General features: G+C 40.9%; 1 protein-coding gene across 2 annotated transcripts in view; it reads right to left on the reverse strand.

The window, feature by feature from the left end:
* The window catches only part of slc8a4b (solute carrier family 8 member 4b), a 115,454-nt gene extending 106,618 nt beyond the window's left edge, over positions 1–8,836 (reverse strand). Inside the window, exon 1 of one of the 2 annotated variants that reach the window (XM_052091362.1) lies at positions 8,376–8,836. The gene's annotated coding sequence lies outside the window, so the exon portion shown is untranslated. Of the gene's footprint in view, positions 1–7,048; positions 7,099–8,375 lie in introns of those variants that run through there. The other variant, XM_052091370.1, reaches the window with a different exon arrangement.
* Positions 8,837–13,679: the final 4,843 nt, after the last annotated feature.

A 13,679-nucleotide genomic window follows, 5' to 3' on the forward strand; every position in this document is an offset into this window, starting at 1 on the left:
GGTCACCACGTCCTGGTCCGTTCGGACAACAGATCTGTGGTATCCTATCTAAACCGTCAGGGCGGTGTCAGATCCAGGAACCTCTTCCATCTGACGAAACGCATACTGAGTTGGTCCCAGTGCCACCTGCGCTCGCTGAGGGCGACGCACGTGCCAGGCCACCTAAACGACGGCCCAGACAGACTGTCCAGAGACAATATTCCCCCAGGGGAACGTTATGGCGCATATTCGGCAGAGCAGAGATAGACCTCTTTGCGTCAGAAGAGAACTCTCACTGCCCAATATTTTTCTCAAAAAGTGAGGACGCACTGGCCCAGGACTGGCCCAACCGCCCGCTTTACGCCTTCCCTCCCGTCTCGCTATTGCCACAGGTAATGCAGAGGATCAGGGAAACGCGCCACTCGGTGCTCCTCATAGCCCCACACTGGGAGAATCAAACATGGTTCCCGGAGCTTACGCAGCTGTCACTGACAGCCCCGTGGCCCATCCCAGTGAGAGCAGATCTCCTCTCGCAAGCTCGCGGCACGATCTGGCATCCCCACCCAGAGCGCTGGGCGCTACATGCGTGGGTGATCAACGACTACCCGTCGCTTTGCCAGAAGGAGTAATAAACACCATCATACACGCTAGAGCCCCCTCCACGAGAAGACTATATGCATCAAAATGGTCTGTGTTTTCAAAATGGTGCACCGACAGAGACCTGGACTCACGGACATGTGGGGTATCGCCGCTGCTCGTGTTTTTACAAGAGCTGCTGGATAAGGGCAGATCCCCATCCACGCTCAAAGTGTATGTGGCGGCCGTCGCGGCGTTCGCTGAACCCCTGCATGGCCAGTCACAGGGTAAAAAGGAGCTGGTCATCCGCTTCCTCAGGGGAGCTAGAAGGATGAACCCTCCACGCCCCCCATCGGTTCCTATCTGGGATCTTTCTATAGTTCTCGAAGCTATGAAAGCCCCTCCCTTCAAACCGCTTCAATCCGTGGATGTGAAACACCTCTCACTTAAAACCGTTTTTCTAACTGCCCTATCATCAGTTAAACGGGTGGGAGATCTTCACGCGCTGTCTGTTAGCGCTGCGTGTCTTGAGTTTGGACCAAGTGACTCCAAGGTCATTTTAAAGCCTAGACACGGCTATGTCCCCAAGGTGATCGGTACTCCTTTCAGAGCACAGATCATTTCCTTGTCGGCGCTACCAGCATCTTATAGCGAACGTAACGCCAATCTCCTTTGCCCAGTCAGAGCACTGAGATTGTATACTGCGCGCTCCGCGATCTTTCAGACGCTCTGAGCAGCTTTTGCTTCGTTTGGAGGGCGCACCAAAGGTCTCGCCACCGAAACAGACACTGTCCAGATGGATAGTGGACGCTATTGCTGCCGCCAGACGCGTCAAAAGACCTACCATGCCCACTAGGCATTAGGGCTCACTCCACTAGAGGCATGGCCTCCTCGTGGGCATGGTCCAGCGGGATTTCCATTCACGACATATGTGTGGCAGCGGGCTGGGCTTCCCCCTCCACCGTTGTCAGATTTTACAATCTGGAAGTACCCGCTCTGCAGGCTAAACTGCTAGCGGTTTAATACGCTACAGCTCCCCTGGTGAGCTGCATTACTGGGACACATTCCACACAGACCGGCACCGCCGCTCTGTCTATGTGCTTATGTACTACACACACACTGGCCCGCACTCTTGCCGGCCAAATATTAATTCCCCACTCACAAGGGCTCCCCCGGGTCCCCCTTAATTCCCTGGGGCTTATGCAGTGGATGCTTGGCACGCACGGCGTTGACAAAGGGTTCCCGTAGCGTAAGCTAGCTTACGCAATATGAGAGAACCTCTCGTAAGAGAACGAATCGGTTACTAACGTAACCTCGGTTCTCTCTAGATGAGGGAACGAGTATTGCGTAACCGGCCGTGCTCGCGCCACGCAGCGATTTTTCGCTTCATTCAATGAAAACCAGGGTTCCAGCCTACGTAACTACGCTTATATGCACTCTAGTCACGCCCATTTTGCCGGGCTTTGATGCAGTGAGCGCGGACGCCTCTCATTGGATGCGAGTTCGCCCAAGCTCGTCTATAGGCTGCAGCAGTTGCCGCAGAGCAACCTATGAGCTCGCTAGCTAGCCCGCTCAAGGTCTGCAGCTGCCGCACTGCGTTGACAATGGATACAAAATTAAGGATAATTTTTTGGCTTCAATATCTCAGAAAAGATGAATCTTTCCCGTAGCGTAAGCTAGCTTACGCAATACTCGTTCCCTCATCTAGAGAGAACCGAGGTTACGTTAGTAACCGATTCGTTTTACAGTATGAGGACAACCTGTCCGTGTTGGCATCTTCGTAATTTGGCTAGCTTCTACCAAGTGAAAGATGGATTTGTGCCAAAATACCATTATGTGATACACAGCATCTGAAGTCAACAACAAAAGATATGGGAAGCACTGTCTCCTACTTTCTAAAAGTTGATAAGCCTATATTAATAATTTTCCTGTCCAAACTATGCATGATTATCTGGTAAGTTGCATTTTATTATTTGCATTCAGCATTGTGATTCCCTGCTGTCTGTACTCAATCATAACAGATCTGCAACCCATTTTCGGTTTGCGACCCACCAGTTGAGAACAACTGGTTTATATTAATAAACAATTCGTTTATTTTCGTAAAGAAAATGCGAGAACTACTTACAAAATCTAAAAATATTCATGAGCTCATTCAGAAACCAGCAGGGAAGGAAATGTCAACCTCAGCTTCAAAACCTCAGTGTCTCTTCAGATCAACTTTTCAATTTCTCCATGGCAGCAAGTTGTCTGTGCTCCTAAAAAACCCTCAGAGCTCTCAGGGCTTTAGAGTTCTGTAAGTAAAATCATTGGAACTGTCGTCACTGTTAGCTGGTTCCTGCAGCACTGAGGCAGAGCAGCCCTGTGCCATGCAGAGCATCGTCAGCCACACAGCCAGCATGACACTAGCAAACAGTAGGAGGGTATACATCACTCACACTAACACACATACACTCATCCTCACACACAAGTGTTGCAAAGTGGCATCTAGCCATGAGCAATTTACATCCCTGCAGGCTCACATGGCAGTCTGCATGCTGGGATAGAAGCTCAGAGTCACAGCTGGCTAGTGTCAAATGAAAATGTCCTCAAGGGGACAGTGGCTATAAATCCTGAACCCATAACATTACCTGAAATACCTTCACATAGTCTTCTCCTCCATACAGATAAAGCATTATCTCTGATTCCACTTTTTTAATATTTCTCTCTCTCTCCCTCTGAATCTTATACTGTATATTGAGAAGCTGTTTCTATCATATTAGCATCTAGATTCACTTTGGCACAGATCTGTGAACATCTTGCTTCATTATCAATAATAAAAGGACGTCTTGAGGTGTGGCAAACAGCATCTTGCAGTGAGGAAGGGCTGTTAAGTTAAGTTTATATAAAGCAACGCAGAGCATGGAACAGAAGGAGTTACCTGAAAATGTTCTAAAGCAATGTTTATTAAAATATTAATATGAGAAAACGCTGTGTGTCAGGGATCCAGGGATTGCAACAATCACCATTGCCGATTATTATTGTCGATACGTGGTTTCATACGCTAAATGGTACTTGTCAATGTCACTTAAAATGGTCACTTTTGGCAATTTGTCAACTAAAGTTTCAAATGGGGACGTGGGGTAATGCAATAATTACCAGAGCTTCTCCGTGATTTTAATCCTGTAGGAATCTGCAGAACACAAATGAAGATTTTTAGAAGAATATTTCAGCTCTGTTGAATGGTGACCAGAACTTTTAAGAACCAAAAATCACATGATGGCCACATAAAAGTGGTTTAATATATGTCTTCTGAAGCGATGATTTCCCTTTGGGTGAGAAACAGATCAAAATTTAAATCCATTTTTACCTAACACACTCTCAAGGCGAAACCATCAGGATTCGTACAACTTTTCTAAATTTGGCTAATTCGTATGATATCATGCGACTGCACTTGTTTGAATTCCTACGACCGATTACGTCGCTAGACATCGTTTCCATCTAATACGCGACAATTACTTGCGTCTGTCACCCACAACATCTTCCTATCATGTTTGCACACTCTACAGATTGGTTAAGTTTAGATAAGGAGTTTGGGTAAGGGCATACTATTAATAAGTATATCCATAATGCCTTGTGCGCGGAACTCGCGCTTACTTCCACATTAGACATCCGGCAATTTCAACGTGATGAAGTCATACGAGTTTATGCGAACAACATCGTGCGAGACCATACGAAATAGCCAACTCGTAAATTATGTACGAATTTTCATGAGATCAGGTTGTTTTTAACCATGAACTTTCACTTTCACATTTTTGGTGAAAATGGCTTGAGGCAACTAAATGACCCATAATGCTTATATTTAAAAACCTAATTTCTGCTTAAGTAATCAGTTTATACATTATACGACAACACGTAAATGATAAACACACAACCATCTCTGCTATTTCTACAAATGTTGCTTATCCCGTGCAAATTGACAGTAAACATATGTCTGCAGTAACAACTACTTTACAGACATATGTCCAGAAAACTAATTCCATCCAAACAGGGCTTAAAAAAGTCAGTTGCCTCCTACATTTTTTACTGTAGGATTCAGTAGCACCCAAGTGCTTTTTTCCCCAGTCTGGAACCCAGATATGTTTGTGCGCATGTGCAAGAGTTGTCAGTGAGATGTAGGTCCTCAAAATTCAAAAGATTTTTGAAAGTGCTTGAAAGTGCATCTAACATCAAGAGCCTGTGGGAGAAATCTGACCTAAAAAAATCCACTCTTAATTCCACAGAGGGAGAACAAGTGTCTGTCTAAGTGATGGATTCTGAATCCATATAATATATTAATCTTACAATTAAAACTTTACAGGTTCAAGCCACAATTTCCATTACAAACCAACATTTTCAAGCACAAACGTTTGCAAATTCCCATAATTGCGCTGACGCATCTTCAAAAAATGCTAATTTAACTTTAGAATTTCAGGGCTGGACTAGTAATTGGACTATCAATAGTAATTCACTGAGTGATTTAGTCCAGAATTAAGCCTAATCTACACAGCATAGCTGTGACAAATACCTCTGGAAGGGTCTGTATGTCATTATATCCCCTTGAATACTATCAGATATGGATTATTCATGCCTATTTCATGCTAACACAGCTCTGCTTTTCCTTGTTTGTTTTTTCTCGTTAGAATAATTTATTTGAACTACAGAGACCCCATTTAGATGCTTTTAAGATATGAGATTTCCACCTGACAAGAGTCAGAGAGATTTGAGCATTTTATGAAATTTTATCACCACCTTGATTAAATTTGAAAGCTTTCTGTAGTTATTATAAACATTAAATTCAACATCACCATTATCGTTGCCATCGCACATAACCTGCTGGTGGCTTTGTTTCCATGAACAGGAATGACTAATGATAGAGTCGGTTTTGACAAGTGACTCCATAATGTTGGCCTCTCTTAGCCAATCTCAATTTCCTCTACCCATCCATTTTAATTACTTCTTCTCTCCAACAACCAAACCCCAAAGTCAAATAAGACACATTTCCTGGCAATCTCACTCACCCATATTAATAAACAAAAAGCCATAAAAAGCTTGCTCACACTCAAATAAATAGTGACTTGAGAAACTTTCAACCCTTGTTCATTTGGAAAATAGTAGATAGATAGATATATAGGAAAAAGCACGTTTTTACTTTTTTTCTGAGTTCATGTGCAATGGGTTAAATTTAAATTTTCAATATAATAACACGTGCATTAAAAAATAAGTTTAATAACCTATGAAATGGTTCGACAAGCTCAGTTTTCATTCCTGTGCTCACAAATAAGTTGGGAGGGCTTGTACCTATTGAATAGTCAATGGTAGAGAAAGGACGTAAAGCAAACCAAGACACATAGAAACCATTATTTGCTGTTTACTTTGCTTGTTTATACCTGCCGTTATTTTGAAGTTAGGGGAGGGGACGTTCTCATTCCAGTGAGCATTTAATAGGATGAAAAATTTTAAATGCCCCTGCATAAAAAATAAATCATCAATATTTTTGAAAGAGCTACAATCTAAATCAGTCATACTGAAAGTTCAACCGATAGCACAAAAGGACATAAATATTTTTTTGTTTCTCACCCACACCTATCATATCTCTACAGAAGACATGGATTAACCACTGTGGTTTTATGGATTACTTTTCTGCTGCCTTTATGTGCTTTTTGGAGCTTCAAAGTTCTAGCCATCATTCAAGTTTGTGTTCAGCAGAGGAAATAAAGTCATACACATCTGGGAAGACATGCGGGTGAGTAAATGATGAGAGAACTGTCACTTTAAGTCAAACAAAGTTCAGAAGTGCATATGGCAGTATTTGCTCATTAAAACTCTCTGCCTACTTGGGTGTGCTGGTAAAAACATTTTTTGTTCATTATTGTTAATACCTAGCATGACATGACTAAAAATAAAATTCCTGAGTGTAAAACTTTTAATAATGATGATGCAGGGCAATTACTCTCTCATAAAAATAAGAGCAATAACAACACCACAGGTCAATAACAACATCATAACCGCGTTAAAATCTGATTTTATTATGCAGAATAAATACAGGCATCACAACCCACTGTTATCATTCCTCTGTAATCTATGTCATTTCATTTCAGAGAGATTTGCTCCACACGAAACGAGCCTGCTGACCCACGCATGTTGTGTGTGTCTAACTAAACTACATCAATTGCGTAACGCAGGTTGAAAGGCGTGCGCTGGATTACAGGAGAATAATCTCAACGAGAGCCGTTGAAGCGGGACTGAGAGAAGGAGCGATTGAGGTGATGTGATTTTTGCACTGTAAAGCACTATAAATCTAAGTAAGAGATCTCCAAATAACCCAGCACTTCCATATTTTATGCCCCTTTTTACGCAACGCTGTCGCCTAAAATGTTAAGCAACATTCAAATAAAATATCACATGAACATTTTGGAGACATAGGGCAAATAAATGTAATCTTGTTTTTAATCTCTCAGTAAAGTGAAGCATTTACCGATTGGTCTGTCTGTTCCGCAGGAAACAGGTGGTCGCTCGTCGGATTGGTGCTGCTTATCCGACGGTGTGTGAAGTTGTTTATCGCTGTTAGTCACTCGTGTCTGGTCTCTATTGCCCAAGTATGGAGCCACATCCATGTCACATATTTGCAAAAGTATAAGAAAGAGCAAAAAAATAAAAAAAAAATAAAATAAAAATAATATATATATATATATATATATATATATATATATATATATATATATGTGTGTGTGTGTGTGTGTGTGTGTGTGTGTGTGTGTGTGTGTGTGTGTGTGTGTGTGTGTGTTTTTTGCTCTTTCTTTTACAAATATATAGCCTATGGCAAAAATAAAATTCTAATAAAAAATAATAATAAAAAAATAGCTCCAAACTTTCTTTCTTGTATTAAGTAAAAAAATTTAAAAAACTAATTAATATATAGGCTATATTATTTTTTATTTTTACTTAATACAAGAAATACATTTTTTAGCTATTTTTTAATTATTTTTTTTCTCAATACTTTTTTTTCTTTTGCAATACTTAATATTTTGCAAATATATGTGGCACGGATTTGGCTCCATAGTTATCCCGCTCGCCCCACTGTAACGCAAATAAACAACTTAATCACCTTATTAGCCCTGATAGATTCGAGACGTTTGTTTCGCTGCTATCAGCGTGTGTTGTGGAATGTTAAGACAGAACGTGTAAAACGTCTAAAAAATTAGACGCAGCAAAAGTATAGAACAGAACGCATGTGTCTCCAGACGCGTTTTTTTTTTTAAGTTGACATGCTTTTTAACCTGACACGACGTTCAAAAAACGCGGCGTCTCGTGGCGCCTGGGTCAAACACGCCCGTTTAGCGCATGTTTACATCGAAAAGCAATGGGAAAACAGCGCAGACGGACAAAAACGTGTCCCGTGCGAACGGCCCCTCACGCACCACACACAAGTTGTGTCTCCTACCTCAATGAATGAGTCACCGCGCGCTCTTTACATATTCTCATCTTGTTTATTTGGCTATGTATTTCAGGCTACAATATAAACTGAAGAACAAACTGCTATCAAGGCTGTATATATGTTAACAGAGGAACGGTAACACATTTCAACAATTAAATAACCATAATTTAATATCATTCGTTTTAGTTTTTTTTCGTCATCATTAATCGATAATGTAACGCTCTAAGAGCACGTGGCCATATCTGGCATTATGCCAATTCTTAAGGGAGAAGGTGACACGTGTATTTGTGCCATGTCCCAAAAATATACCCTTTTATAACTAAAAATTACTTTGACATGAAACAGGCTTACAAAGTTGACAACTGACCTTCCAAATTCAAAATAGGTCTCTGTCGGTTGAAATTCTCCCTCTTGTTGAGGATGGTGACTGAGGGACTTTCAGTAGTCTTGTCCAGGTCTTGTAACAGGTTTCTCCCGCCCGTTGCTGGTGTATAGGCATGTATCTCTAAATACAACGGTCTTCATCCACCTCGTCTTCCTCACCGGTCCCGTTTGGCACTGGTTTGAGCTGCTAGTACTGTTTTGGAATGGAAATGTCTCTCGCTTCCTCTTAAAACCCTCTGGGATGTGTCTTCTAAATCAAACTGATCAAATATGCACGTCCATCTCCTCCGCTGATCACCGGATCTTTGCCAAATTCCTCTCGTGAGTGAGTTAGATGTGGTCTAGTCATATCACCACTGACAACAACGAGACGAATTGCCACTTTGCTGTATTAACGCGCTGCTCAAAGATCAACACAGAGAATAAAAGGAGGAGTGGATGACAGTGTGTGTCGCCGCTCGGTATGTGAGAGTCAGGATGGTGAGTACTCGCATCAGCATCAACGCTGCAGCGTGTGTGGAGGGTGGGGAGAGAGACTGCCACATGCATGACTCGGTCTACAGCATTCTCAATGATCGCACGTGGTTTTGTGAAACTATTAAAGTGTTAATAACCTTGATAATCAAAGTCTAACGTGCCCTGGTTCTAGTCAGAGTCATCACGCTGATTGTGGCTGTTAATTTGTTTTCTTTAGAAGTTAGCTGGTTTTATGGCATGCCGTTGGCAAAGTTTCGCTTTGGAGCACACAAGAATGACGCACTATGGTGCAATCACTTTTATTTATATAGTCTATGTTCATATGGTACAATGATAAAATTAAAATACAGCAAAGCTTACATATTAATGGCAAAATTGCATTTTACATATTTAAAGGGATAGTTCGACCAAAATGAAAATTCAATCAGTGTTTACTGACCCCTTTGTTGTTATAAAGCAATATTACTTTATTTTTCTTTACACAAAGAGAGACATTGTGGGGAAAATGTTTTTGTGCTCAGTACAGTGGCGTAGCCAAGGGTGGGTCTGGGTGTACCTAGGCCAACCCAAATAAGACAAGAGTCCCACCCAGAATATTACAGATTATTCTTTTTACTTCAAATATATATATATAATATTAATAAAATAGTTTAAAGGGTAACTAAACCCTAAACCAACTTTTTTTAGTTAATGATCTGTAAGCATGGGGCTTTATTAGTACTGGTCATTGATTCAAGTAATTTTTTTGACATTTGTGTCAAAAGTGTTTTAATTCTACAATATATGGTGTAAAAATGTCTGAGTGCTGCCCTCTTCAGGTTGAACGGTGGCTACTGCAGTTGAATTTTCCTATTGGCTGTTGCGGTACTTCGTGACGTAAGCGGTGACAGCTGACGTAAGCAGGTTCCAGCTCACCACGCCAGATTCATGTACATGTCGTCTTGCGACCGTGTGAGGAATAATAATAACATAGAGTCTGACAGCAGCTGTCACTACGAGTCTCAGGTGCCCCCCCCCCCGCTCAGCCCCGCACTCGGTTCCCTCTATCCCCGCCGGGGTCTGCCCACTTTTCCTGCATTTTCAAATATTTCTAGTGGGTGGAGTCAGACTCTGAGCAGGTGTTTAGTTACCCTTTAAAAAAAATGTAAAAGTTTGAAAGAGCTGTTTGAATGCGCCTCTTCTCTGTTGTTAAAGGGGACCTATTATGCAAAATTAACTTTTACATGGTGTTTGAAAATAAAGGTGTGTTGGCAGTGTGTACACAGCCACCCTATAATGATAAAAATCCACCCAGTCATTTTGTTTTAATCCCCATTAATCATAAACACTGTCTCAGAACAAGCCGTTCACAGATTCTGTACAAAGTCACTTTGTACAGGCCCTGCACACGACTGTTGATGGACACTGCCGACGGACATGTTTTTTTGTGTGTGTTGTTTCGTTATAGCACATTGCGAACGTTTTACCAGAATTTGTGTGTGTATGTGTTGCTCATCCATCATTGCAATACTATTGAAAAAAAATCTACTACAAATAAATACATTTATCAAATATCCATTCGGAAACTTCCTGGTTAATTCTCAAAGTTGTTACTTCTGACGCAGTCTCTCCCTCATAAGTTTCCGACTCCGGATCAAACATATAGGGCTGAACACCGCTATTTTCGCTGTCAATCATATTGCTTATGATGTCTAGTAATCCGAAGCAGAGATGTCAAAACTCCACCCTATTCTGTATATGGGGCAGGGAGCACCAGGTCATTTGCATTTAAAAACACACACACAAAAACAGCTTGTTTTTATTCCCACCCCAAAATTGGCATTTTAAGCATGGTATAATATATTATCTGTAGGGTATTTTGAGCTGAAACTTCACAGACACATTCTGGGGGCACCAAATATTTAAATTACATCTTGTGAAAAGGGGCAAAAAGTGCCCTTTAAGGAAAAGTTTGTATTAAAAGAAAATTGGGCAAAAACTTGGCCCTTCCATTTATATTGGGGCCCACCCAAATAATTTCCTGGCTACACCCTTGACTCAGTAATTTCATTCAATAGCAGTTTGTTGTGGCCAACTCTTTAAGCTTCATAAAGACACAAAAGTATAATTCAAAATAATTCTAATAAATTATTGTTTGATAAAGAATGGTAAGATTTCCGAGTACTCCAGTTCAAATAAATAAGGCTGGGCATAGAAATGCATCTTCTTGTTGACTTCAAACTTTTCAGACATGTTTTGTAAGTTCTGTTATCTGGTTTGTGTGCAGCTATGTTGTATTTTCTGTTGTTATATATCACCAGTGCCCTTGTTGAGCGTGAATGGCTGTTGAGCGTGTCTCTAGTTTCAAGTTCTTGGGAACCCACATCTCGGCGGACATGTCCTGGACAACCAACACCTCCTGCCTGGTCAAGAAGGCTCACCAGCGCCTCTTCTTCCTGAGGACACTGAGGAAGAATCAGCTTTCCTCGACTATCCTGGTGAACTTCTATCGCTGTGCAATAGAAAGCATCCTGACCAACTGTGCTACAGTGTGGTATGGGAGCTGTTCTGTTGCAGAACGCAAGGCACTGCAGCTGGTGGTGAAACCGCCCAGCGCATCACTGGGACTCAACTACCTGCCATCGAAAGCACATCCAGAGGAAACGCTGTCTGCACCGAGCTCGCAGCATCCTTAAGGACTCCTCTCACCCAGCCCACAGACTGTTTTCTCTCCTGCCCTCTGGCAGGCGTTTCAGGTGCCTCCAGACCAGGACCAGCAGACTAAAGAACAGCTTTTTCCCCAGAGCTGTCTCTTTACTGAACTCTAACCCTCACTGATCCCACTCCCCTCATATACTGATAAACTCTCCTCTCCCTCCTCATACCTCATACACTTTGTTATTTGCATTGCTATAATGTTCATTTGCACTGCTGACTATATTATAGTAACAACTGTTTACATATGCATCTTGCACTACTTATCTGACTGGAATATCATTTGCACTGCCGACTGTTTATTTACAGTACCAATTGTTTACATATACATTTGCAAAACCGTACTTTAACTGTAATATGCAATTACTTTCCACTGCACTTTTACTGGGATAGTTTTTGTCCAATTTAATTTGTACTAATAGTATTTATTGCACTTCTGGTTAGACCCAAACTGCATTTCGTTGCCTTGTACCCGTACTTGTGTAATGACAATAAAGTTGAATCTAATCTAATCTAAAAGTGGTCCAGTCGAAACGAAACAAAGCAGTTTCTTACTTGAATGTCAAGAGCGGGGGCTGCGCAAACTCTCATGAACGCGCACGGTCTATCAACGGTCAGTGAACATTTCAACGAAATATTCAAAGGTGGGTCGTAACGCACTTCATTTACACCATTATATTTACTTGAGTAACTTTTTGGGAAAAAATACTTTTATTACTATGTTTTATGGTTGGTACTTTTCACTCTTACTAAAGTACATTTCTGATGAAAAATTTTACTTTTACTTTGTTACAATGGGTAGTGCTCCTGTTGTTGCGTTACTGGTTTTAATTTAAATGTTAATAAATGTGTAATTTATTGAGATTTTTGAATGGGACTCTTACGACAGCGGAACTTCACAGCTGCACACTGTCACTCGAGTCACGTTCAACACTACAGAAGCATGCGTGCCTAACAAACATGTTCTTCACTCTACACAATGCCTTCATTTTACACCAAGACAATGATATGTTTCAAGATTAAAATTGCAGTTCCAACTTAAGAAAACATGTTGAGGTAAGTTTTAGAGATTGTGATAATGTGAGCTTGTCTGTGTCATGGTGATTTTATTCATTTTCAGTGTGAATCTGTAACTGTGGGCTCTCATGACCTCAGTTTCTAAGTTTGCATTTATATATCAGCGCTGCAACATATCAGTGCCTACTGTATAAATCCTTGTAAACATTTACACAGGACGTAAAAATCTGTGAAATAAGGACAGAAGGCTTGAATAAAGCATGATCGTGCTTCACTGTATAATTCAACTTTGGACTGTGTAACATTGTTCAAGTTTTTCACCGTAATAATTACTAGAAAATGGTTTCCAAACTTCTGTTCTAATTGACAGATTCGTACAAATCTGAGAGGCATTCTTAAAGTGATAGTTTCTGTGGAACTCAAAAGATATTAGACAGAATGTTAGGGAGGAACAGTCTCAGTCACCATTTCTTTACAAAATATGGAGGGGGGAAAAACATGCAGTGAAAGTACATGATGATTAAGGTTAGCATTCTGTCTAACATCTCTTTAAAGGAATAATATTTCCAAAATTGAAAATGTCACATCATTTACTCACCCTCATGCCATCCCTGATGTGTTTCTTTCTTCTTCTGTTGAACACAAAGATTGTTAGAAGAAAATCTCAGCTCTGTTAAATTATACTAGAATACACGTGAATAGGTACCAAAACTTTGCTCAGAAAGCACATAAAGGCAGAATTAAAGGAATTCAAATGACACTGGTTCAATCTATGTCTTCAGAAGAGACAGTAAATGTGGGTGTGAAAAAGATCAATATTTTAATCCTTTTTTACTAATAAATCTCCACATTCACATGCACTTTTTGGAGCTTCAAATTTCTAGTCACCATTCACTGACATTGTATGGACCTTGTTACGATTCCCTGTTGTCTGCCCTGCATTTCACATGTCACTGTCATGCACTACATTTCCCATAGTTCCCTGCCCTCACTACTGCCAGCATTCACTCATTGTTTTCACCTGATTGTCGTTTGTGATCATCCTGTGTCTGTGTATATAAACACTGTTTGTTCTCCACTCCGTGTCAATCATTGAATG

This window comes from Xyrauchen texanus, chromosome 2, assembly GCF_025860055.1.
Source record: "Xyrauchen texanus isolate HMW12.3.18 chromosome 2, RBS_HiC_50CHRs, whole genome shotgun sequence".
In the NCBI taxonomy this organism is placed as follows: domain Eukaryota; kingdom Metazoa; phylum Chordata; class Actinopteri; order Cypriniformes; family Catostomidae; genus Xyrauchen; species Xyrauchen texanus.